The sequence below is a fragment of the Neovison vison genome, chromosome 8 (assembly GCF_020171115.1).
Source record: "Neovison vison isolate M4711 chromosome 8, ASM_NN_V1, whole genome shotgun sequence".
Classification (NCBI taxonomy): domain Eukaryota; kingdom Metazoa; phylum Chordata; class Mammalia; order Carnivora; family Mustelidae; genus Neogale; species Neogale vison.
In genome coordinates, this window is record NC_058098.1 from 134,764,257 (window position 1) to 134,791,628 (window position 27,372).

Consider the following 27,372-nt stretch of genomic DNA (forward strand, 5'->3'; position numbering starts at 1 on the left):
TTCTTAAATTTACTGAAGTTTACTTTTGTAACTAGAATGAGATGAAGATTAATTTTAATTTTCCCATATATACAACAAATTGTTCTATTCTTGAATTATCATTCTGTTCCCATTGATATTAATGCAAGATCTACCAAAAATCAAATACCCAACTTTTGCATCAACTTGGATGGGACTTAAGGAAACTATGCTGAGTGAAATAAGTCAAACAGAGAAAGTCAATTATCATATGGTCACTTATTTGTGGAACATAAAGAATAGCATGGAGGACATTAGGAGAAGGAAGGGAAAAATGAAGGGGGAGAAATCAGAGGGGGAGAGGAACCATGAAAGACTATGGACTCGGGGAAACAAACCAAAGGTTTCAGAGGGGAGGGGGGTGGGGGGATATGTGAGCCCAGTAATGGGTATGAAGGAGGGCATGGATTGCATGGAGCACTGGGTGTTATATGCAAACAATGAATCTTGGAACACTACATCAAAAACTAATGATGTACTCTATAGTGACTAACATAACATAATAAAAAAATACATGGATTTATTTATATGCCCTCCATTTACTATCATCTTCAGTTATCTCTTACTATGGAAACTTATGGTATTTTAATTACTATATCTTTAAGTTTTGCTTTCTGGTACAGAAGCTTGTTATTTTCCTTTATTAGAGAATTAGTAAACATTGGCTCTCTGCTATTAAGGGAAAAAATTGGCTTGTAAATTTCCAGTTGTAAGAAAAAAATCTGCTCTGAATTCCTTGGAATTATAATTAATCTCTATATAATTTTTTGTGTGGTTACCATTTTTATGATAGTTGATGCTACTATTCATCGCCTTCATATATCTCTTCATTTATTTAGGCTCTCTCTATTAGTTATAAAATAAATTTTATAGTTTTTTTCTAAGGATCTTGCATATCATTTTTTCATTCAAAAGGTATTTGTTATTGCTATTGAAAATAGCATCTCTTTTAAACAATACATTTTATGTCTATTGCTAGTAAATAGAAATGCAACTTACTTTTCTTTTTTTTTAAATTTTATTTATTTATTTGACAGACAGAGATCACAAGAAGCAGAGAGGCAGGCAGAGACAGAGAAAGGGGGAAGCAGACTCCCCGCTGAGCAGGGATCCCAGGATCCTGGGATCATGACCTGAGCTGAAGACAGAGGCTTTAACCCACTGAGCCACCCAGATGACCCACAAGTTACTTTTTCTTAGTACTAATCATAGCTAAAAAAATTGTTCAACCCCTTCATTAATTTCATAGTTGTCTGGAGATTTCTTTGGGGTGCTATTTGGAAAAAAGCATTTTCTGGGAATGATGACACATCACCTTCCCTTTTCAATTCTTAAAACTTTTATTTTTTTCTTTTTGTTTTTTGTTAACACTATAAACTATACAATCTATTCTCAACACTAAGGTGTAGTACTATATTTGAACTTTGGTTTCTTGGCATTACAGCAGGTATTCTATGTAACCGTGTTATTAACAGTAAGTTAACATGAAACATAACTATATAATATAGGTTCATGGCATACAATAAATGCCTAAAAATGTTTTTTGTTCCTGCCTTTACATATGCATAAAGAGTGATCCATATTTATGGCTTAAGTTTCATGATTTCCCCAGATTCATCAAGATTAATAAGATTTCTCTCTTTTTTTAGGAGTTAATGTATTTTTTGGAGGGGAGGGGCAGAGGGAGAAGAGAATCTTAAGCAGACTCTAGAGCTGAGTGCTGAGCCTGAGGTGGATCTCGACACCAAGAGACCATACCCAACCCACTGTGCCACCCAGGGGCTCCTGAATAAGATTTGGGGGTGGGAGGTTGGGGTACAAGGTGGTGGGTATTATACAGGGCACGGCTTGCATGGAGCACTGGGTGTGGTGAAAAAATAATGAATAATGTTTTTCTGAAAATAAATAAATTGAAAAATAAATAAATAAATAAATAAATAAAATCTTAAAAAAAAAAAAAAAAGATTTCTTAATTGTAAATTAGATACCTGATAGGGATGGTGGCAGGGTGAAGTTAGAAAATGCACACATGCCTATACAGTACTAAAAAGGCAGAGACTATCTTGAAATTGCCTTGTCTTTTTCTGTATCCAGTTAGAAAACTTGTAAAGACAAGAAAAAGAAAAAATGGACTTGGATTATTTTCGTTTAAAATTAGTACTCATAAGTGTCCCAAATCTCTGCTTAATATTTGTGTCCAGGGGTGTTACTTAAAATGTGTCTCCTACAAGTTAAAAAATGACAAAGACTGTCACAGGAAGTGAAAAAATATGGAAACCAAACCTCACTTACATTGACACATTCGTTATGAACAGGGCCTTTGAGGAAGATCACTCTTAAGTATTTTTTTTTTCTGGGTGAATCATAAGTAAAAATAGAATAAATTTTGTCTCAGGGATTATAAACTCAATTCTGTCAGGTAAATTTCTATGATTTTCTTTGAAGGCAGCTCTAATTACACTCTTCCAGGGGTCCTCTGTGAATGTTCAGTTTTACTACAGTTTTGACTTTCATTAATTTGAACATTAAAGGAATTCTCAGAAACCATCTGAGCAAAATGCTTTTACAATCCCAGCAGTGCTATTGATTCTAATAATTAAAATCTGAAACTAAAATGAGAAACTTATTTGGAAATCAGAAATATGTAGGTATTCCTAATCATAGCAATTTTAAGCCAAACTTTCTCTCTGATAGCAGAGTCAAGGTACTGAAGCAATTTCTATAACCTTAGGAAAATTATGGGCTTTTACATACAAAACTTTATATTTGCTGAATATTTATTCTATTTTTTATACATGGGTCTGTTCTAATGCTATGCTCTTTCTGTAGATACACAGAGTTGGGTTAGAATTTTTAAAACTTGCACAAGTGTGACCAAGGATCTAGAGGTGGGCAGATTTCAAGGACTGGAGAAAAAATCAGGAGCACTGGGTAGGCAGGAAGCCAGGGTTCTGTTGCTATTTTGTGAATAACTGACTGTTGCTCTTGATCCGCACTCTTTTCCATCTGTAATGTGAAGAAGATATTGGGCTAGAATCATCTATGGCAAAGTATTCCTTTAAAATTGTACCTAAGTATAATTGGCACAAGGACCATTGAAGCAATCAGATGAGACTCAATCACATCAGGCCCAATACCCAGGCACCAATAAGGAAGGCTCAATCCCAGGTAACTGAATGACTGGGAAAAACAAAGGGAGATCAGCATTTTTAATCATTTACTTCTCTATGCCTCTTCCAGTTTTCCTTTGCTTGGCTTTCCTATAGTCCTTATTCTAGAAGACCATCTTGAATTGATCTCTTACCTCTAGGAGATGCCTTTGGCTTAAGCAAATCCAAGATGGTGTTTCTCAATGAGCACTTGGAATTTTATTGAATGTGGTAGATCTTAGTTGGCTCCATAGCTACGGAAACTCTAGTTGGTTTAGCTGTAAAATAGCATTGATGATTGCAAAAATTATACCTATTTAGTGTGTTCTAACACATTGGGTGATGCATATAAAATGAATGCTCAATAAACATTAGCTACTATTAGAAATATCATGACAATTATTCTTTCCTGAAATGCTTATTAAAATTCAAAACTCCTGACCTCATCTCAGAGTCTGATGGGATAAGGTTGAGGCAAGTGGGTTTTTGTTGTTGTTGTTGTTGTTTTTAGCAAGCTCTCATGTGTTTCAGATTCATACTCATTGGATTATTATTAGCCAAAGGAAAAAAGGAGATGACCTAATTTTTATTTGTTCTTGGCCAAAGGAACAAAATGGGCCCCCATAGCTCTTTTGTGGTCCAACCCAACCTACTTCAGTGACAGTGTTATGTCTATTTGGTTTTGCATACCCTGAGGTATCTTCTGGAATGTGGCAATGTAGTTGTAGTAAGAAACAACTGTGTGGGGCCTCCCATATGTAGAATCATAAATCAACTAGACTTTCTCCCTGCAATCAGGAATAGCAATTTTTTATAAAAAGAAATGTAGATCACTATCCTTTATTAAACTTGAATTCTACTTCAAACTCCAAGTGTGAACTTGAGCATTTTTGACTTGTGTATCGATTTATTTATTTATTTATTTATTTAAAATTCAATTAGCCAACATGTGGTACATCATTAGTTTCAGATGTAGAGTTCAATAATTCCTCAGTTGTATAACCAATTTTAAAAAGTAATTTTTCTCTCATGGGTCATAGTATGGAAAGAAAAAAACAAGTTAATATGTGGAATATGCCTCCTGGAAGCTCCTCCTCTTACTTCTCATTAAAAGCATATCATACCATACAAATCATTTCCTTTCCTTGCGTTAGTGGTGTATTTTCAGTTTGGTGTTGGGTTATTATGTTGAAATAGGTATCCTAATGCTAGCACTAGAAGATGGATGAATCAACACTCTACTATCGAGCAAGCTGTTTAGAAAGTTAGCCCCCTTTGAGAGATAACAGTTAGTCTTTGGAGCCTCTCTTTTGAAATGGAAACAAATATAGTGAAGATGATATCCGATCCCCTTCCAACAACACTTTTCATTATTACCTAACATTACCAAAGGATAAGGCAACTGACCTGAATGAGGTAGGGAGATAGGTGGGGAATTCATTTTTCCTTCCCCGTCTTTAGTCTTCTGAAGCTTTTGCCAAATAAAAATATCTCGTTTTCTATGCAAAGTAAGAAAAACATTCAGACAGTGAATCGCAGGTATTTGCAGTAGGTGACATCTGCTGTATAGGAGTGACCCTGCTGAGGTAAAGTATGAGATTGTCTTTAATCTTAAGATCAAGGGGCACCTGGCTGGCTCAGTGGGTTAAGCCTCTGCCTTTGGCTCAGGTCATGATCCCAGGACTCTGGGATCGAGCCCTGCATCGGGCTCTCTGCTCACCAGGAAGCCTGCTTCCTCCTCTCTCTCTGTGATCTCTGTCTGTTAAATAAATAAATTTTAAAAATCTTAAAAAAAAAGATCAATTTGGACATAATTGACATTTTAAAAGTATCAGGCATTTCAATCTATGAAAATTATATTAACTTGCATGCATGTAGTTTTCCTGTAATTTCCGTGATATTTTATAGTATTGCTAAAGGTATGGAAGTATAGAATTCATAAAAAGCATAAAAATTTTCAAGTCTTTTATTATATTGGTTCCTAGGTATTTGATGTTTTAAATTATTATTTAATATGGTATAATTTTAAATGATTATTTTCTGGGTTTTGTTGTGGACATATAGGAGCACAAATACTTTTTGTATATTGTCCTTGTATCCAACAATTATGATATATTAAAAAATTAAGTCTCATTCTTTTTTTGAGATTACTTTAGATTTTCTGTGTGTATTATCTGAAAAAAAAGAAAAAGTTAATGTTTTTTCTTACCAATCTTGCCTCATTTCTGAACCCCAGGAAAAAAATGCTTTAAGTACCTCATGACCAAATGTGATTTACTTTTTTCTAATAGATAACAATTATACAATGAATTAATTTTCCTTTCATTGTTAATACAAAGAAACATGTATTATTATATTACATTTATTATTATATTACATTATATTTATGCTATATTACATATTAGCAATTTCCTTTTCTGCATCTATTCAGATCATCACATGGCTTGTCTCCTTTTTACCCATTATTTAATCACATTGCTGAATTGCATTAATTTAGTTTGTTAAATGTTAACCACCTGTTTCTAGAATAAACTATACTTTGACTTGATATATTATTCTGTTGGTAAATCGTTGGATATGATTTGCATTGTATTGCTTAGGATTTTTACATCTGTGCTTGTGAGAGAAAATAGTCTGTGAATTCTTTTTTCTTGTAATGCCTTCATCAGATTTTGACACTGAGTCTCATAACTTAGGAAATGTTACTTCTATTTTGTCCTCTGAAGGATTTTGTTTAAGAGTTGTATTATTACTTAATTAAATGTTTCTAAAAATACATGAGACTAGCCATTTAGACCCAGAGTTTATTTGTTTGGGAAGTTTCCAGTATGGATTAGAATTTTTAAAATCAACCAATGGGAATTTTCATATCTTGCCATGTGACAAATTTCATAGACTGTACACCCATGGTGTTGTAAAATATTGATTCTTCGAAAATTGATATATAGAATAACTCCAATAATAAAATCTAGCAGAATTTGTGTGTGGACATTGACGAACAGATTCTGAAGTTTACTTTGAATTGCAAAGTGTCAGTGTTAGTCATGTTAGTCCAAAAATAAAAGTAAAACCAAAAAGTTACCATTTCCAAACATTAAGACCTTTTACTTTGAAACCTTGACAAATAGAAGTGTAATATTCTTTACATTACACGATAGACCAACTGAACACTAAAACAGAGAGTTTAAACACTATTCACAAACACTCAAAAACACTGCCCTAAAATATGAGGAAGGAAACATGGCAGTATCTCAGACTGGGGTCATCACTCCAGAGATGTCAAGTCCTACAAATTTCAACTTGGAATACAGAAGCCAGTAAGCATATATTTGTCAAACAAATAAAGATTGATAGGCATGGAGACCAGTTACCTGTGTTCAAATACAACCCTAGTTATTACAATGGATAATTTTATGTGTCCACTTGACCATATTAAGAGAGACCAGATAGCTGGTAAAATATTAGTGTGGGGTGTATCTGTGAGGGTGTTTCTGGAAGAAGATTTGTGTTTGATCAGTAGACTGAATGAAGATGGTCAGCCCTCACCAATAGGGGTGGGCATCACCTAATTCTATGAGGGACTGAGTAGAACAAAAGGCAGGGGAGCAGTGAATTCTCATGCTCTCTCCTGGAGCTGGATATTCATTTTCTCTGGCACTAGGACATCAGAGCTTCTGGTTCTGAGCCTTCAGACACCAGGACTTACATTAGTATTCCCTCTTCCCCCCACACCCCACTCCCACATTCATTTTTGGACCTTCAGACTTTGACTGGACTTCCTGGTTTTCCACCCTGCACACAACAAATTGTGGGACTTCTCATCCTTCATAACCATGTAAGCCAATTCAAATAAATCCATTTCCTCTTAATGTATCTGTACATATTTATTGCTTCCATTTCTCTGGAAAATCTTGACTAATAGAGTCATGTTCTAGCTGCATAAGATTTGGAGTGAATCACTTAATTTTTTTAATGTCATTTTCTTCACCATTATAGAGAAATAATAATGGAATCTGTATTCTATCATTTCTGAGAGAATAAAACAAAAAAAAATGTCCAATACTTGGTATAATGAAAAGACCATAGTAAGTATTTAATTAAAGTTGGTTATTACTATAACTATAATTTCTTGAAACATGATCAGCTCTTTAATCGATAGAGATCTTTTGGTATAGTCTATACTCTATATCATGAGTTCCTCCAGAATTACCACATTCACTTTTGTTTATGCCCCAGTGTGACTATTTCTCTCTCTCAATGACATTGGTTATGTAATATCCTTTAAAGAGTGTGTACTTTGTAGTCTAAGTTGACTAGACCATCCACTATGGAAGTAAAATTCACATCAATAATATAATTCAACACAATATGTGTTGTTAATATTGAAGATGATGAACATTTTCTGTGAAACATATTATAGTAGCACTATTTTGTCTGGAAAAAAATGGCTTAAGTATATGTTTAGACTAACATTCTTCCTCACTTGCAAACTGGTGAGAAATAAAATGTTCATATTATGTGTAGACTGTCTTATATGACAAACCTTCAGCAAATACCTATGGTTTTGTATTGATCCAAATAGAGGCATGATGGTCTTTACTTTGCTTAGTCGTATGTTGCTGCCTCAATTTCAGTGAAAGAAAAGGGTTCACAGAGGTTTTCACTGAAGTTAGAGAAAAAAAAAGATGATGGAAAGAATAGAGTTACTTAAAAATTGATTAAGAAGTTGACATTATTGATTCAATCTTTACCACGTAGCATTATTCATCATGAGAGTTGTGGAAAATCTTTTTATAGGTGTATCTTTCATAGTTACCTAATAAAATCATTGGCCATTAACATACTTGATTTCTATCAGTCTTTGGAATTTCCACATATGATTCGATTTTGTAAAACAGTACTTAATTTTCTTCTATGTTTTTAGTGACACTTGAATTGGTTGTGGGAGACTGATGAGGAAGCTCTAGAGTGGTGTTAGAAATCTCAGAAGCCTGCACTGCGACTCCTCTCTCTCTCCAGTCTGTTTTCCACTGGCTCCCAGTGTGTTCTCCTTAAAATGTAAATGATCATGTCACTTCCTGAGTATGTCATGTCATGGCTGTCCTGTACCACAAAGCTAAATTCCAATATCCTTTCTAGACTATTCAGCGATTGTCAAGTTCTGGCCTTTAATTTTTGTCCTCAGGCTCACATATCACTATTCCCTCATGCCTTCATGCTTTGATTGGCTCACCTCCACCTGTGTGTCTAACAGAAAGCCCGGTAGACCACAGGCACGGGAGAAATCCAAGTGTGAAGTCTGAGCAAGCCAGGGGTGATGGCAGCATACCGTTGCAAGTTCTGTCTCCTCTCTGAAAGCACACACAGCAACCAAAGAAACCAAAATACATGCAACGTTTATATAATAAAATCAAGCAACCAGGTACCCTCATGAACTCTAAAATATGAGAAGGGGTTGCCAAGTAGCAATCACTAACAAAGCCCAGCCCAAACTATGACCTGGGCAGGAAAAAATGGAAGGAAAGCCCTGGGATCTGGCAACACAGAATCTAATCATTAACACACACTGACTCTAGGAAAGATCCACACACTGTGTGAGAAGCCAAGTGCACCGATCAGTAACAGACGAAATGAGGAGGGATTTAGATGGCTTTATTTTGCTAGAAAGTGTCAAGAAAAGTCCAGCAATTCATGGGAATCTGTGACTTAGGAATATCCTTGAGGCTAATGACCCAAGTGCTTTCCAAGACAGAGCCCTCAACTAAAGGAAAATTCTTAGGAACAGAATCTTAATTAGGGCTGAGGTACTAGAGGCAAAAGAAAGAGAAACCTTAATGGGAGCTGGAGGGGGAGCTGCGAGGGTGGATTTCAGAAACCAGAGGGCTTAATTTTTGAATATTTTGCGTTAGCAACATGAGAAAAGACTACAGAATCGTGAATCTAGGAAAGCTATCCTCATCTAACCTTTCTTCTTGAGAATAAAATAAAACACATCTGATTTAAATATGGACAAAGAAAAGGAAGTTGAATGAAGGTACAATAAAAGCCCATGCCATCCTCTAAAAAGATTTTAGCCTGCTGCTCAAAACTTAAAGAATTTGAAAAGACAGCTGTTAGAACTAAAAGAAGAATCCATCTATTATTTTCAAAATGGAAGATTACAAGGAACCTAAGATCAAAGGAATATTAAAAATAATGCCTCAGCTAAAAGCAATGTAGAAAAGAAGACAAATTTTAAATGAAAAATTTAAAAGGGAAAAAGATTAAAATTATGTGATATAAGTGAGAGATTTAAGAAATTGAAAAGAAAGTCAGACATATAAAATAAGGGTTCTGAAAGAATTCCAAAGCAATGGAAGAGGAAACATTATAAAGCATAATTGAATAAAACTTTCCAGAAATAAGGAGTTTTTGAACCTATATATTAAAAACATGCACTAATATTTTCAAATAACCTTGCTGGATTTTATTTTTTTAAAGATTCATTTATTTTAGAGAGGGGGGTTAGGGGAGGGTGAGAAGAGGAGGGGAGTGGGAGAGAAGCAGACTCCCTGAGGATGGAGTCCACCATGGAGCTGGATGTCTTGACTCTGAGATCATGACCTGAGCCAAAAGTCAAGAGTCAGACTGCTGAACTGACTGAGTCACCCAGATTCCCTAACTTTACTGGACTTTGGAAGTTAATAATAATAAAAAAAAAATTAGGGGCACATCACAGGTCCTAAAAAAAATAAAATAAATAAGGTAACAAAAATCAGATTGAGGTCAGAATTTCTAATAACAACATCCAGCAACCTATGTAAACTATGAATTACCCTAATAGAAAAAGTTTCTAAAGAAACAAGAAAATGTTCAACAACCTAATAGAAAAGTATGCAAGAAACAAGAACAACGAGATGCCTGGGTGGCTCAGTCAGTTAAGCAACGGCCTTTGGCTCAGGTCATGATCATAAAGTCTTGGGACTGAGTCCCACATCATAGGGCGCCCTGCCCAGCGGGGAGCCTGCTTCCCCTGCTTATGCTCTCCTTTGATCTCTCTCTTGTGCCTCTCTCTCTCTAGCAAATAAATAAAATCTTAGGAAGGAAGGAAGGAAGGACGAATGAACAAACAGTAGGTTCACACTTAAGAGAAAAGAAAAAAGGACAAAAAAATCAAGTGGTCCTAAAACATAGGAAAAGACCTTAAGAGCAATGAACGTTAAAACTACATGAGATAAACACAGAGGCAACCCACGGAATGGGAGAAGATATTTGCAAATGACAGTACAGACAAAAGGTTGATATCCAGGATCTATAATGAACTCCTCAAACTCAACCCACACGAAACAGACAAACACATCAAAAAGTGGGCAGAAGATATGAACAGACACTTCTCCAATCAAGAAATACAAATGGCTATCAGACACATGAAAAAATGCTCATCATCATTAGCCCTCAGGGAGATTCAAATTAAAACCACATTGAGATATCACCTTACACCAGTTAGAATGGCCAAAATTAACAAAACAGGAAACAACATGTGTTGGAGAGGATGTGGAGAAAGGGGAACCCTCTTACACTGTTGGTGGGAATGCAAGTTGGTGCAGCCTTTTTGGAGAACAGTGTGGAGATTCCTCAAGAAATTAAAAATAGAGCTTCCCTACGACCCTGCAATTGCACTCCTGGGTATTTACCCCAAAGATACAGATGTCGTGAAAAGAAGGGCCATCTGTACCCCAATGTTTATAGCAGCAATGGCCACAGTCGCCAAACTATGGAAAGAACCAAGATGCCCTTCAACGGATGAATGGATAAGGAAGATGTGGTCCATATACACTATGGAGTATTATGCCTCCATCAGAAAGGACGAATATCCAACTTTTGTAGCAACATGGACGGGACTGGAAGAGATTATGCTGAGTGAAATAAGTCAAGCAGAGAGAGTCAATTATCATATGGTTTCACTCATTTGTGGAGCATAACCAATAGCATGGAGGACAAGGGGCGTTAGAGAGTAGTAGGGAATTTGGGTAAATTGGAAGGGGAGGTGAACCATGAGAGACTATGGACTCTGAAAAACAGTCTGAGGGGTTTGAAGTGGCGGGGGGGTGGGAGGTTGGGGTACCAGGTGGTGGGTATTATAGAGGGCACAGCTTGCATGGAGCACTGGGTGTGGTGAAAAAATAATGAATACTGTTTTTCTGAAAATAAATAAATTGGGAAAAAAAAAAAAAACTACATGAGATAGAATTTCTTGACAGTATTTTTTTTGGGGAAATTTAAGATTGCCAGCATATTCTGTTGGCAAAGATGTAGGGAAAAAGATTTCTCTCATACATTGCTGATAGCAATGCCAAAGGATCTGAGTGCTATGGAAGAGAATTTGGCAATATCTAGCAAAATTAGATATGCACTTTTTTCTTTGAGCCAACGATTTCACCAGCAAAAATCTACACAGAGGTGCACTGCCAAAAATATGAAAAGTATATACAGATCTACTTGTTGGACCGGTATTTGCAATAGCAAAAGGCTTACAGTAACCCAAATGTCCACAAGGGATAGTAGAAAAAATATATAGTAATTACACAGTGGAGTACTATACAGATATGAGTGAGGGATATTTGGATAAACTCTTCTGATAAAAGCAAGGTAGAGAAAAGTGTGTATAATTTGCTACTATTTTTCTGCAAATGTGATCATTCTTCAATAAAATAGTAGCAAATAAGCTATTGCCTTAGGGTATGATATCTTCGAAGCCCACATTAAAATACATACCAAAGATACTTGAATCAATAAATGCATAATTTCTATAAAGCGAAATAAGAGAAAAACATTACTGGCCACCTTAGCAAGGAGCTATGAAACCTAGTTTTTATTTTTTTTTTATTTTTTTAAAGATTTTATTTATTTATTTGACAGAGAGAGAGAAATCACAAGTAGGCAGAGAGGCAGGCAGAGAGAGAGGGGGAAGCACCGCTGAGCAGTGAGCAGAGAGCCCAATGTGGGGCTTGATCCCAGGGTCCTGGGATCATGACCTGAGCCGAAGGCAGAGGATCTCATCCACTGAGCCACCCAGGCGCCCCTTAACCTAGTTTTTATTTTGAAAATCAAATATCTCAACTGTTTTTCCCTGTCAAATTGTACCTCTGGATAACCAAAGTATTGATGGGAAATACATTATTTTATTTCAGAGGAATTGTAGATAATATATACTAGAATAGTGATAAAATTATAATATTAAAATTTTACAACCCCTACTTCAATAATTGAGTGAGACAGTAGTCATCAGTAGTCATAGCAAATGAGTTGATAAAGCAAAGTGAGCATTTTGATGGAAATACAGTATACCAGCTATGAAGTGGTCAGACCATAAAACCTAACCTGAATCTAATCAAGTTCCTGGACCTAACTACTAATTTAGAAGAAATACAGGGTGTAGAGGGACATAATAAAGAAATCATCATAGATTCAATCATCAAAATTCACATTATGAGACTATACAAGGAAAAATTATCTGCCATTTTAAACGCAGACATACCAAAAAATATTTAAAAATAAAAAAGTCGAAGGAGGGAAACCTATAAAGTTTTTTTAAAATACATAAAAGACATTAAATATTTGTAGTGTGTGAACTTTATTTCAATCTGATTAAAACAAGAAACAAATAAAAAATCTGAGAGGTGATAGAAAGAAATTTGAACCCTGCCTAGATATGATATTTAGGGCATTAAGAAAATGTTATCATATTTTAGATGTCATGTGGTATTTTAATCATGCATTAGAAGAGACACGTTGTTAGAGATATGCAGTGAAATATTATAGATAAAATGAGGTGTTCCTAGGGGTTTGCTTCAAATCACTCTATTCATGGGGAGGTTGGGGGTACTGTTAAAATAAGACATTCCATGACTTCATGATTACTGAAGCTAGGTGAAGGGTACATGCTTATTATACTCTCTCTGCTTTTGAATATATCAGAACTTGTCTTATAGAAACTTGGGAGAAAAAAGAGAGAAAGAGAGAGAAATGTGTGGAATTAAATTGAATTCCTGTCCTAATGCATCCATTTACGACTGCCATCCATAAATATTTCCTGCTCAGGCAATGTCTGCTCACTCTAGATTAGAACATGACTCATACTTGCAGCCACTTCGGATGGGAGAAGGTCCCACGTCTTACAGCTCTACCGTCAAGCACACCTGACCTTCTTTCTTGCAGTAGGAGCAAGAAAAACATGAGAATCATTACAAGGGCTTTTCACTGCCTCAGCCAAAAAATGGCAGTATCCCTTCTGCTCACATGTCATTGGTCAAAACTAGTTACATGGCCCTGCCTATCTGCCAGGACTTTAGAGAAAGAGCATCTCACACAACAGGGAGGAAATGGATGGGAATAAATACTGGTAGCACCCATAACATTTATCACAGCATTCCATTGGATCTTTAAAAATAAATAACATTTTATGAAGCATTTTAGAAAGTATTGTCTCATAAAATTCTTGAAGCAGGCTTGAGAGACTTGCATAGGCTAATACTCGCATTTAAACATGAAGATGTTAAAAATCTCTTAAGTTCATGCAGTGAAGCAAAACATATATTCAAGGCTCCTGACTTAGAACATTTCTACCGATCTCCTGTGTTTGTGTAAGAACTAAATAGGTTTATATATTGGGAATCACTTGGTATGCCGCAAAGCATTAAGGGGGTTAGTTAATTTCTCTCTTGAGGAAAGAGACTCATTAATGTTGCTCTGTGCCATGTGGGGGGTTAGCTTGGTATGCCTTGAAAACAAGGTGCTGAAAGGCATGATGGAATCCTGTTAACTATCAGCTGGCCAAGTCGCCAAGGACACTCCTTTGCCAGAAAGAGAGAAGAATGTGCTTTTCTTTCCAAGGACCATCATTTTGTCTTGTCCTCTTCCATTATGTTAACAGCTGAGTCTATAACTTGAAGTCTCAATCCACTGGAATAATTCGCCTGAAATAGTCCTCTGTGATGCTCACGGAATAAATAGCCATAAACCATGGCAGAGTGTTTCCAGAGGGGAAAGTCCCACAGCCATTTTCTGGGTCCGTGTAACAGATGGCAGCCTCCCGTGGTGCCCCATCAATCTGGTTAGCACCAAGTCATTCTGGTCCTTTACACAAACAGAAAGGAAAGGGAGAATTTGTTTGAATCGTGGTTTTGGAAAGACATTTCCTGAAATAGACCCATGCAAATGAAAAAAAAAATAGAAGAAGAAGAAGAAGGAGGAGAAGAAGAAGAAGAAGAAGAAGAAGAAGAAGAAGAAGAAGGAGAAGAAGGAGAAGAAGGAGAAGAAGAAGAAGAAGAAGAAGAAGAAGAAGAAGAAGAAGAAGAAGAAGAAGAAGAAGAAGAAAGAAAGAAAGAAAGAAAGAAAGAAAGAAAGAAAGAAAGAAAGAAAGAGAGAAAGAAAAGAAGAAAGAAAACAAACAAACCTCACAATGGACATAGCTTATTCACTGTCATACACACAAGTTCCAGGCACAGTATGAAGCCACAGCATGAGTACAGGACGAGAACCCCGACTTCAGTGAAGGACTCCCCACTCTACCTAAATGCCAAGAACTTCCATGTTCCAGAACCATGCCAACAGTTCTCCCTCTGGCCAAGAGTCTGGGACACTCAGACTATATTTAGAGATGTTCTTCAGCATTTAAGTACCCAAGATTGTCAGCCTATTAAAGCCTTCTTCAATTCCTTTAGCTGTGAGAAAAGCTTTCTCTCCATGGTTCCTACATGTCCCCCCAATAAGCTGTGCCAAATCACGGTACTTCTATAAAAAATAACTAGTTTGATTGCACTTAATTTTTGACATGCTTTCCCATATTTCTTCCTGTAAGTTTGCAGAAGAAGATACTGAGACTTGTTTTTCTCTCTGTTTAGACTGTGTATTACACTGATGATTACTAGAATAGAGCAACAAATTTGTATTTGATGGATAATCATAAAATGATGGAGCGTAAAATGAATGAAGGGGGAAGAAAGGCCTTGAATAGAAAGATGAAATCGCAAATATAGTTGGCATAGACTCGGGACGTCTGCCTTAGAAAATGAAAATGTGTGTGCCTAGATTGTCCAACTCAACAATTTCAGGACTAAATGTATTCTGAGAACTCTAAAGGCTTCTGCTAATACTCACTTATACTGAGGGGAGAAAAATAGTTAAAAATCAATTTCACATCCTCCCTCATCTTTCACACTTTAGTGCAGATGCCCAACGGTTTTGGACTGTCATCTGTTGTGCTAGATCCTGGCTGAAGGAAGTGTTAGGACATGCAGCTCCTTGCTCTGCAGAAAATCACCCTATTCCAAAGTTAGGACACAACAAGCCTGACTGAAGAATGAGATCTGGCTTTTTGCAGGGGGAGCAACTTGCCTTCTGAATCTGGAAACCGCTTATTCAGGTAGCAATCATGTTTCTCTTTGTATTTTCTCTCTTTGCTTAATATGTGTCTTTAACTACTTAGGTGCTAATTAAATTTTCATAGTCACACATCTGGGTTTTTTTCTCATATAATATTTTACGTTGCCTAGGACTTGAGTTGTGGCCTCATATTTCTTCAGTCTCCATCGAGACCAAAAGAATGACTTTCATATTGTTGCTGTTCAATTAATATTTGTTTGTAAATTAATAGTATGCATCAAATATATCCCTAAGAATTAAGAACTGAAGTTGGCTTTCAGTCTGAGGCATCATTACTAAATAGTCTAGATATACAATTTTGGTCTTCCTATTGACCCAGTAGATATTAAAGTTGCCCTCATTTTAACCTCTAATAATTGGGGAAATTTGTAATACAGAATTTTATTTCTTTACTATCTTTTTCATTTATTTTTACATTTTTAATACTGCTAGGAGCAGAGAATATGAATCAAAACTTGTTGAGATTTTATTTGTATGTGTGACTTCCTCTTAGTGGTTATCTGCTATTTTATTCCCTTAGATGCTCTTTTCATTAGAGGTTCAGTCCCTTCTTGTGTGGAAGGGGCTGATTCTGTCTTTTACCCAGTCAGCTACAGGGAGGGGACCCATTGCTCAGACTTGGATAACTTCAACATCATGGACACAGTGAATGACTAATAGAAAGGGCATGATAAACTCCAATGAGAATAATGCTGGGGTTTGTCTCTTACACGTATTAGAAAAAGATTCATCACTGAGGTCGATAACACTGGCAGAACAGAAGATGGATGACATTGATCATCTTGCTCATCAAGTAGAGAGTCTATCTAAGAGTAAAGTAGACAGAGCCTTTGTGCCATCTTCTGGATACCTCATTCCAACTGTGAGAAAGCCAGCAGCACCTCTGGACTCCTGTTCACGGAACCAAATATGTTCCCTTTTATTGGTCAACCCATTTGAAATAGACTGCTGTCAACTACAATGGAAAGAATACTGATAAAAGATCTCTAGGATTTTATTGTTTCTGATTTGTGTTTTCTGTCAGTACTCTTAGTAGTACACCCAACGGTTTTTGAAATTGTGTCATAGTTTAATTGTCATCATTGTCTTTCTTCATAGTACACAAAATAATGATATGTCTTTCAATGAGTGGTGTCTTAGAGCTGATGAAATGTTGGACAGAATCAATGCTCTGTCAACATGCCATATATACTGGAAAAGAAAATATGGCCAACCCTTGAACACCATGGGTTTGAAGTACACTATACACAGGTGTTTTTTGATAAATGCAGTACAGTACTGGAAAGGCATTTTCTCTTCCTTATGATTTTCTTAACTTTTTCTTTTCTCTAGCTTACCTTATTGTAAGAATACACTATAAAATATATAGAGCATACAAGATATGTGTCAGTCTACTCTTTGTGCCCTTGGTAAGGCTTCCAATCAGCAGAAGACCATTAAATAGTTATGTTCTGGGGGAGCCAAAAATTATATGTGGACTTGTGTCTGTGTGTGTTGTCAGTGCCCCTGCCACCCATGTTGTTCATGGGTCAGCTGGACATTCTCTAAAGCTGCATTAAACCAGTAGTGTAGACAAATCATTTGGCCTTTGACCATGAATGTGGCTAGTTTTAGTTGAGATGTGTTTTAAGTATTAAATTAAACAACATAGAGTTGAATACAGGCTTGGTTGCCTATGTGTTCTCTCTTCTATGCTCCCCAAATTCTTGGGTCTGTTATCAAACAACGAGTGAGTTTTCAAGAACTTTGATCATATTGTAACATTTCCCTGCATGATATAAACCTCTAATAAATTTTCTATAACACTGAGATTAAAAACCAAGTGATGTGCTATGACCAAGAAGCTACATATGGTCTGTGGCCAGTCCATCTGTCTGTCCAACTTGATCATGTTCTGTCTCTCTCTCCTCCTCTCAGCCCTGCCCTAACTGCAGGATGCCCCATCCCCTCACATCTTTAGGTCTTTAACCTTGTTCCTCCATCATTCCCTCCAGCTCTCTGCTCAAGCGTCATTTGCTTAGAGAAGCCATCCTGGACCAACCTAAGTTAAAACAGCATATCCCTCATGATTCATTTCCTTTCCTCGGTTTTAATCTTTCGTTGGAGCAGTTATTACAATTTTCTATACTATGTGTGTTCATTTGTTTTGATATTTATAATTCATCTTCTCCCATCAAAATGCAAGTTTCTTGGACATAGAAAAATCCATCCATCTTATTAGCCACTATAGTCCCGAAACAAAAAAAGACATTCACTACTTAGTAATTTAATAACAATGGGATAAATTAATCAATTATCCAGAAGTAGAATTATCAAGTGGCAATTCACACATACCATTATCTTTGCTACATTTGGAAAAATTACTATCAAAGGTGGTTATGCAAAATTACCTTTCAAACAACATGGCATCAGTTAGTGGTTTTCCTCATCTTTGTGACCACTTACTATTAGCAGACTTTTTTTCAATTGCTGGGAAACAAATGGGTATAAAATTATCACCACTTGGGGGCACCTGAGCTGCCTTCAGCTGGGGTCATGATCTCAGGGTCCTGGGATCCAGCCCCGTATAGGGTTCTCTTCTCAGCAGGGAGCCTGCTTCCCTCTCTCTCTCTGCCTGCCTCTCTGCCTACTTGTGATCTCTCTCTCTCTGTCAAATAAATACATAAAATCTTTTAAAAAAATTATCACCACTTGTGTTTTCATTTGTTTTTTCTCTATTTACTCAAGCTGAGCATCATTCTGTTTCTTGGCCTTTGAGGTCTACTAAGTTATGGCTTCATTGCTCACACATGTTTTCAGAATATTTAAGGATTTATATTTTCTCATACAGTGTAGGGGCTTCTTTGTACAATCTCAATATCAGTTGCATACATGCCTCTGTTAAATTATCTATGCAAGAATGCCAGTTGCCTTTTTTTTTTTTTTAAGATTTATTTATTTGATGGGGCACCTGGGTGGCTTAGTGTGGGTTAAAGCCTCTGCCTTCGGCTCAGGTCATGATCTCAGGGTCCTAGGATCGAGCCCCACATCAGGCTCTCTGTTTGGCAGGGAGCCTGCTTCTCCCTCCCTCTCTGCCTACCTCTCTGTCTACTTGTGATCTCTCTGTCAAATGAACAAATAAAATCTTAAAAAAGAAAAAAAAAAGATTTATTTACTTGAGAAAGAATGACATGGGTAAGGGGATGGGCAGAGGGAGACAGTCCTCAAGCAGATTCCCTGCTGAGCAAGGAGCCCAACACAGGGCTGGACCCTGAGATCATGACCTGAGTTGAAACCAAGATTCAGTTGCTCAACCCACTGAGCCACCCAGGCACCCCTGCCAGCTGCCTTTTAATGTAAAATGATGTTTTCCCCTTTTTGTACTAAGTACAGAAGATATACATTTTCTTTCAAAATGTAAAGATTTTCTTTTTTATATTTGGAATTTTAATCATCCTTGGAGTACATTTTAGTGTATGACCTAAAGTTGAAATCTAGTTTTATATTATTTTTATATGCAAAGTTTATTGTCATAATCATTTATTAACATCCCATATTCTACCCATTAGTCTGTCATATGTGAAATCACCATCTATCAGTGGGTCTGTTTCTAGGTTCTTTATTGTGTTCCGTTGGACTCTTTCTATGCCCACTCCCTGCTGCACTATTTTAGGTACGACTGCTTCATATGAATTCTTTATGATAGAAAAAGTTCTGCTTCATTATTTTCTTTCCAACAATTTTTGATTCATTTAGGGTACTTACACATCCATATATATTTTAGGATTAGGAGACACATTCTGTGGGGGAAAAAAAAAAACAACAAACCTTGTTAGGATTTTGATTAGAATTTTATTTAAACATCAGTTTAAGTTGATAAGAACTGACACTATTAAACTAGAGACCCACTGAAATTTAAAATAATAATAATAATAATAGTCTTTGATACCAAAATCTATAAATAACTTTTGGGAAATTCAGGAAAGATGTGAAGAGAATTTTTTTTTTTTTTGAGGCTGGACTTTCACCTGTCCACTAAGCTATGTTCATAGACTTATTTCTCTTCATTGGGATTGTGGCTAAAAGAAACAGACATTTATATATGTCCTTCAGTCATGGAGGGATGTTTATCGAGGGAGACCAGAGAGAAGTGTTCTGTATCTTTCCAATTATCTCAAGCACTGAATATATATTGGTGTAAGTAAGCAGTTAATTACTGCCAGAGCCATACAAGCAGGCCAAATCTTTAATTTCTACCAGCCATTAACAGTTTATTCTTGATAACAGAGATAGGTTTACTGAAGCTATCTATTTAAATCCTTAACTGCAGAGTTAATTTTTGTATGGGGAATATTTCCATAAATTCATGAGATGGAGGAGTATTCTCCTCAGCCCCTGACCTTTCTGTGGTGCTAAACCATGAGGAGATGCATATTCAGCTCTTCCCGAGGAGAATAGTGACCTGCAGAAAAAGAGGGAGAGGATGATCATCCATTCAAGTTGAAGATTAAAAAAAAAAAAAAAAAAAAAGTCCTACCCACAAAGCACAGAACAGTGAATTAGGGAATATATAAAGCATCTGATTCTGAGAAATTGAATTTTCATTGCAGATGTTGCAAAGAGATAAAGTTCCTCCCTGAAAATATATGCCTGTCATTGCAACAAAAATATGAAAATGATATTATAGCAACTCTAGAACATTTTATTATTTCTATGGAGAGAGGAAAAAATAACATTTTTTGTGCTTTGTAATAAATTGGTTCCTTTAATTTTCTTTTCTGCCAGGAGTGACAGATGATTACAAAGTTGATCACATAAACACAGAGCTGATTTTAAATTATAACGGTGCAAGCAAAATAGGAATACTTTCTTTTCCCCCAAGGCAATTTTGGAAGACAAATCATTAAAAGGAGTTCACTAATTTTATATAGCAATGCCAACATTTTTCAATTACATTACATTAATCTGTGTGTTTTTAAAACTTTAATAAACACTTAAAACTATATCCCATTATAAAACAACAAACGGAACAAGGATCTGAATGAAGTGGAGGTTGCTCTAAGAGCAAGAAAGCCAGTGAATGAATAAAATTGGAAAGAAAACGAAAAATAAAAGTATTACTCAAAGGGATAATATTTGTTATTCTGCCTCAGGCTATTGATACTCATGGCTTCAGATTTACTTTCTTGACATGGGTGTAGAGTAAATGTAATGGGAAAATGTTTTAAAGATTGAAGGAAAATATTGTAGGCTATGAATTTGCAAGGTTCTACTTCCCCTCAATTACTGATAGTGTTCTATGCGCTCTCTCTCTGCATAAATAGATAATATATATATTTAAATATATGTTAAATATTAAATATAATAAAATATATACATATATTTATATGTGTGTACATTTATAAATTTATATATTTATAAATAGATAAATAAATATGGAGGTATTTCCTTCCCCAAAACACAGAAGGCTTTAAACAGGGAGAAATGCTCAAAGTCACCAGTGGGAAACATCAGAGAAAATGCAAACCGCATCGCCCCTGGCCTCATGTCTGTCACAGCTCTAACCCGCCCCATACAGGGAGGCTACAGGTGTGCTAGTTGGTTGAACACACACTCCTAGCAGCTTCTGGTTATCAGCAGTTATGCCATTTCTCCCCCATAACTTCAACTCTCTGTTCTTAACTGTTGTCTAGTTTCAGATTCTCCCAAAATACCTGTAACTTCTGTATGTTTTCCCTTCTCACGTCCTCTGAAAATTATGGTAAACATCTTTTTAGACCCCAAATTCAACTGAGATTATTTTTTTTCCTTCTTTAAATATTTTATTTTTAAATAATTTCTACACCCAACCTGGGGCTCGTACTTATAACCCTGAGATCAAGAGTCGCATGCTCTACCCACTGAGATAGCCAGGTGCCCTTCAACTGAGATTGTTTTAATAAGCATCAGCATTAAATGGCTATTTGATAAACGTGGAGTATTTTCGATCCTTTTCAAGTCTGTTGTGTCTATCAGTACTAGTCTCCTCTTCTTTGAAATTCTGTGCAGTGCCAACATCCAGATCTACTTTCCTCTTCTTTCTTTGACTTTCATAAACATCTCATCCTCAGCTCTTTCCAGTACCAAGTCTCTGCCCGCAGTGCATTACTCCTGCCTTAATTCAAGTCCGTTGTGTCCATTCACACTCTTTCACCTGCCGTCTATCTACTATTGACTCCAAGTGGTTACTTCCAGCCTTATTTTCTTCATTGTGGTCTCCTGTGTCAGACTTGTAAATCCAGTTATGCCTGGAAATAATTACCTAGACATTTTGCACATGCTCAAGTTTAACGTATATAGATCAGCTATCATGTTTATGAGGAGATTAGAGTAGGTAACCTGCTTTCTCTCCCCAAGTGTTCCCGCTTAAGGGAGAAAGCGGATCATAGGCCAGCTGCTTTAATTCCGCTCACCAATAAGTAGCTCTGAATGATTTTATTCTTTCATATGTGTTTTTCTCCATCTTATTATGTCAAAAAGGCAGAGAGATACAGATACATATATGTATATAGTTGGGGGTTTTGTTATTGTTTTGACAAGAGGATATCTTTCCTTTGAAGAGGAGAAAAGTATTAGAGGAACCTCCCCCCAGACGTGGTGGAGGTGGGAAGAAAGGGCAGCGAGAGAGCTGCCTGCTGGACTCTCAGCAGTTGGTCTTAACTCCTGATCCGAGGATTGGGAAACTCTAGACTATCTGTTTTCCTCTGTAATTGTGGATTTTATGTGGTGACTCGACTACCCAGATAGTGGGTAAAACATTAGTTCTGGATGTGTCTGTGAGGGTACTTCAGGAGAGATGAGCATCTGAGTTGGTGAATCGAGTAAAGCAGATGACACTGCCCAACGGGAGTGGGCGTCATCAAGTCTCTCGGGGAACCCCGCAGGAGCCCCACAGAACAAACAAGTGGAAGTAGGGTGAACTCACTCTCTGTTTGAGCTGATACACTTATCTTCTTCTGCCTGTGAAGAAGCCTTCTCCTGCTTTCTGCCTTCTCAGACTTTCAGACCCAGCTGGATTTCAACACCAGCTTCCCTCATTCCCCAGCTTCAGAGTATGAGACTTCTTGGCTTTGGTAACTGTATGAGGCTATTCCTGATAATGAATCAGTTGCTCTCTTTCCTTCTCTCTCTCCCTTTCTCTCAAGATATCCTATTGGTTGTCTGAGTGACCCCAACAAACACATCGTGGATCCACACTGTGATAGACATACCACCCGAGAACAGAAACAGCTAGAATATTTTTCCCTGGAACAAGGGAAACTGAAGGGAATAATTCTATGTCTTTTATCAATGGTATATATTCAACCTTATGTCACTCAATCACTCTGTATTCCTTATATCAACACTTCAAAGGAGATAGTATTATCTCATCATTATCTCATTTTATAATAAATTGAGGCTCAAGAGATTTTTAGCTGCTTTTCCTCAAACTACAGCAGAATTAGAATTGAACACACATGCACTTTCTGGAGCTGCTCTACTCTGCCACCATGACCTTCAGCAGAGTTGAAATGATCATCTAAGGTCAAGTTCTGCTAAAACTTTTATTTTCATCTCTTGCCACTTTGCCACACCCTTGGCATACCTACCTTTATACAGCATGCTATTTCCTGTCTCCGTTCTTATAGTCATGATCCTTCCTCACTTTAAATAAATTCCCCACTCACTCCTCTTCTGGCTATGACTTATTCGACTGCCTTCCTTCCTTCCTTTTTACCGTCCTTCCCTCCCTTCCTCCCTTCCTTCCTTCCTTCCTCCCTCCCTCCCTCCCTTCCTTCCTTCCTTCCTTCCTTCCTTCCTTCCTTCCTTCCCTCTGTTTTGTTGTTTGAGTAAATGTATTAAAGAGCTGTTAGGGACTTGACAATGAAGAATGAGACACAATCTTTTCCCTGGAGAAGCTCTATTTAGTGGGGTAGATGGACTTTACACAGGTAATTTCAATAAGGTGTGATTAAAAACCATAATGAGATAATTATAAAACACTTTACCTAAGCCCTTTACTTCCCTATCCAGGAATCTCCCCAAAACTCCACCTGGGTAGGTACAGTAATCCTCCTCTAAGCTTCTGTAGTACCTTCTATGTATCTTACTGCAACAATTGCCTTCTTCAGTTTACATTATCTGTTTATATGTATATTTTCTCCACCTGATCATTAGTTTTCAAGGCAGGGATCATGACCTATTCATATCTGTGTAGCCATTTTTTGGGAAAAGTTAATGATAAATAGCATTCAAGAAATAAGGTTGCAGATAATTTGGTTTCTTAAAAATTCAGTGTTGCTATATATTATATGACATTTATAAAATAATTAAAAAAAAACTGATACATAGAAGTGTTTATGCTCAGAAATTTTGGTTTTGCTCCATAAATGTTTCATTAGGTAAGTCATCTTTATTCATATGAAATATTTTGTAACCATACAATCTGTGTTCTGTAAGATTACAGATTGAATTCACCATTTTGGGAGTCTTTTTCTTGCCACACCTGGTGTTTCTCAATAAGGCTCCACTGCTCTAACTTAACACCTGAGAATCTGTGCCTGCCTCATCACTTCCACTGAGGAAGTGGGGTATGTAGGGAAGTTTTGGAAATTAGACACAAGATGTTTCATTCTCTAGAGGAAAGGTCAGCCACAGATGGTGCGAGAAAGGACCAGATATGGTATCAGGACCAAGAATAGGCTGGGCACATGAAAGTAATTCCCATAGACTCTGTTAGAACATCTTTAAAGCTAACCTAATACCACACAATTTAAGTAAACAGTGTAGCTGTTTTGCAAAGCAATTCAAGATGTATATTCTAGTCTCCATCATTCCTTTACCAGGAGTGACTCCAAATAAATACAAAATCACGGTTTGCAAGGTGCATAAAGGCAGGTTTCAACACAATCCCTCTTCCTACCAAAGTGTTATCCATGATCTACAAATTCTGAAGAGAATGAAGCTAAAGGAGAGCGTGTTAAGAAGTGAAAAACATTCCCAAAGTCATCTGAGTAACTATAGTTTGTGTTGTCATCTTTGTGGGTGACTAAATTGGCACAGGAGACCAGTTAAACTCTCAGCCTGTGGTGCCATGCTGGGTCCTTTAAGATAGGAATGGTTCATAGGCTCTTATAAATTAAGGATGACATAATTTTAATGTTAAATTATTTATTTGGATCTTTATTTTCACCAAGGATCTTGTTTCTGTTTGTAATTAATGATTATCCAATACTGATCAGAGGCCTTCTGTTTCCCCAGCCCAGGTAGTATACACTGGGGAAAAAGATCATGTTTTTATGAGACCATCGACATTTTTTAAGGCTTTCAGTTTTGCTCACAGAGGAACACTCTGATTCATCCCTCCCATGCTGGTTCATCCTCTGGCTTTTTATTCCTCAGGATTTCACTTGCTAATTTTAATTTGCTAAGGCATCAGAAAGTGGACATCTGGACTAAGATAGCAACAATAGGACTTTTAGGATCTTTTCTGTGTGACACATAAATATGTGACCCTGAGCTTTTATCTAGAGACACATTTAAAATATACACGTATATGAATTTGAGTTCTTCATTTACTGTGCAAATCTGTGAGAAGACTTGGTTGTTCATATTTTATCATCATCTGTGTAAAACACATGAAGGGAAAAAAATCTTTCAAAATTTAGTCTAGGATATTCTGAAAATAATAATATCAATAACAATAAAGGCTCTGCCCCTGAGGAACTTCTCCATTTCAATCATTCTACTAAGAGCTTAATGGACAGTAGACCCTCTCTGTGCTATAGGCATGAAGACTACATTCAAGTACTTCTTTAATCATAATGAATTTTTTAAAAAAAAAAAAGATTTATTTCAGAGAGAGAATGAGAGAGAGAATTGTGGGGTGGGGGAGGGGCAGAGGGAGAGAATCTTTTTTTTTTTTTAAGATTTTATTTATTTATTTGACAGACAGAGATCACAAGTAGGCAGAGAGGCAGGCAGATAGAGGGGGGAAGCAGGCTCCCCACCAAGCAGAGAGCCTGATGTGGGGCTCGATCCCAGGACCCCGGGATCATGAACTGAGCTGAAGGCAGAGGTTTTAACCCACTGAGCTACCCAGGCACCACAGGGAGAGAATCTTTAAGCAGAGCCTCCACTGAGCATGGAGTCTGATGTGGAGCTTGAGCTCACGACCCTGAGTTGAAACCAAGATTTGGTCGTTTAACTGACTGAACCACTCAGACATCCCTCATAATGTATATCTCGACACATCATGTTAGCAAATATATTTCCTCCTTTTCTCAACTCTGTTTTCTCCTTTCAACTTGTGTGTTGTTTTTTTAAGTTTATTTAATTTATTATTTTAAAATTGATGTTGTAACATCAATGTTAGTTTGTTTATATTACCTGGTTTTCTGTTTTATTGAATTTCATGTAATTAAATCAGAGTGTAGTGAAAAAATGTAGGATTTGCAGGAAGAAAACCAAGCAATAATGCTCAACTATGAATGTAAACAAACATTCCAATGAAATACTAGAAAGCCTACAGGAACTGATAGGTTTTAGAAAAATCGAAGTTATGGGAAACTAAAGATTTTTCCTGGGAATATCAGAGTAGGTATTACAATATTATACCATACCAGTTTGTCCAAAAGGAAATATCACTACATACTACCAACTTGTGTTTAACTGATATTTCACTGATTTTTCAAGATGGTGACGCTTACTTCTGTTTCCCTACCTATGGTGCTTTCCGCTCAAACAGAGCAGCTTCCTGAACTTTGATTAGACTAACAGATTCATTGAGTTTATTTTTTATCATTCAAAAATACTCACTGGATAGGATTTTTATGACAAACCCTATTCTAGACACCAGAGGGAAAAAAAAATAAATGTAAATGTGTGGTCCTGCTCTATAGGAGCTCATATGATGTAACATAATGGGTTTTATAGTTCTGGACACCCAACCCTGACACCTGAGCTAAGCCAGCTCCCCAAGGTCCACCTGGAGAAGGAAAAAGTTAAACTATAGATTCCTGGTCCCCAGCAGAGCTACTAAATCAACACCCTCAGTTGTGGAGTAGAGAAATTTGTATTTTTTAAACGTAACATGGATGAAATATCTGGGGCCACTGGGTAATCATATGTTGCTTCTAACCATTGACTGTTTCAATATCTTAAAGAGGACAATGAGCAGATTTCTTTCTTCCCTTTTTTTTTTTTTTTTTTTTCAGAGAGAGAGAGCATGCATGTACAAGCCAGGGTTGGGGAGGAGCAGAGGGAGAGGGAGAGAGAGAATCTTAAGCAGGCTTCATGTTCAACATGGAGCTCACAACCCTGAGATCATGACCTGAGCCAAAATCAAGAGTTAGACACTTAACTGACTGAGCCACCCAGGTGCCCCTAGAGGACAATGAGTAGACAGAGTGAGAGATAAGAAAGAACAAGGAACTTAAAGTCTGGAATTATAACGTAAAGACTCAAAGGTCATTTTTTTTTTTTCTTGAGAATCACTTCATTATGTGCTTTCTGAAATATTTCCTTCAGACTCCAACGAAAGTAGGCCTGAAAGATATTTTGAATATGTATATCACCTTATTAAATTGAACACCGCCAAAGTTTATGGGAATCTTATAAGATAAAAAGAGGGTAGTTGTATCCACTTCAACACTGATTGGATCCCACCTGGAGCTGAGTGGACAGTGGGAAACATAAACCCATGGTCTGTTCAGAAGTGCAGCAGGATTATCATGGTATCAGATGTGCTATTATTGTGTAAGGAGTAACAGAGATGTTAAAATGA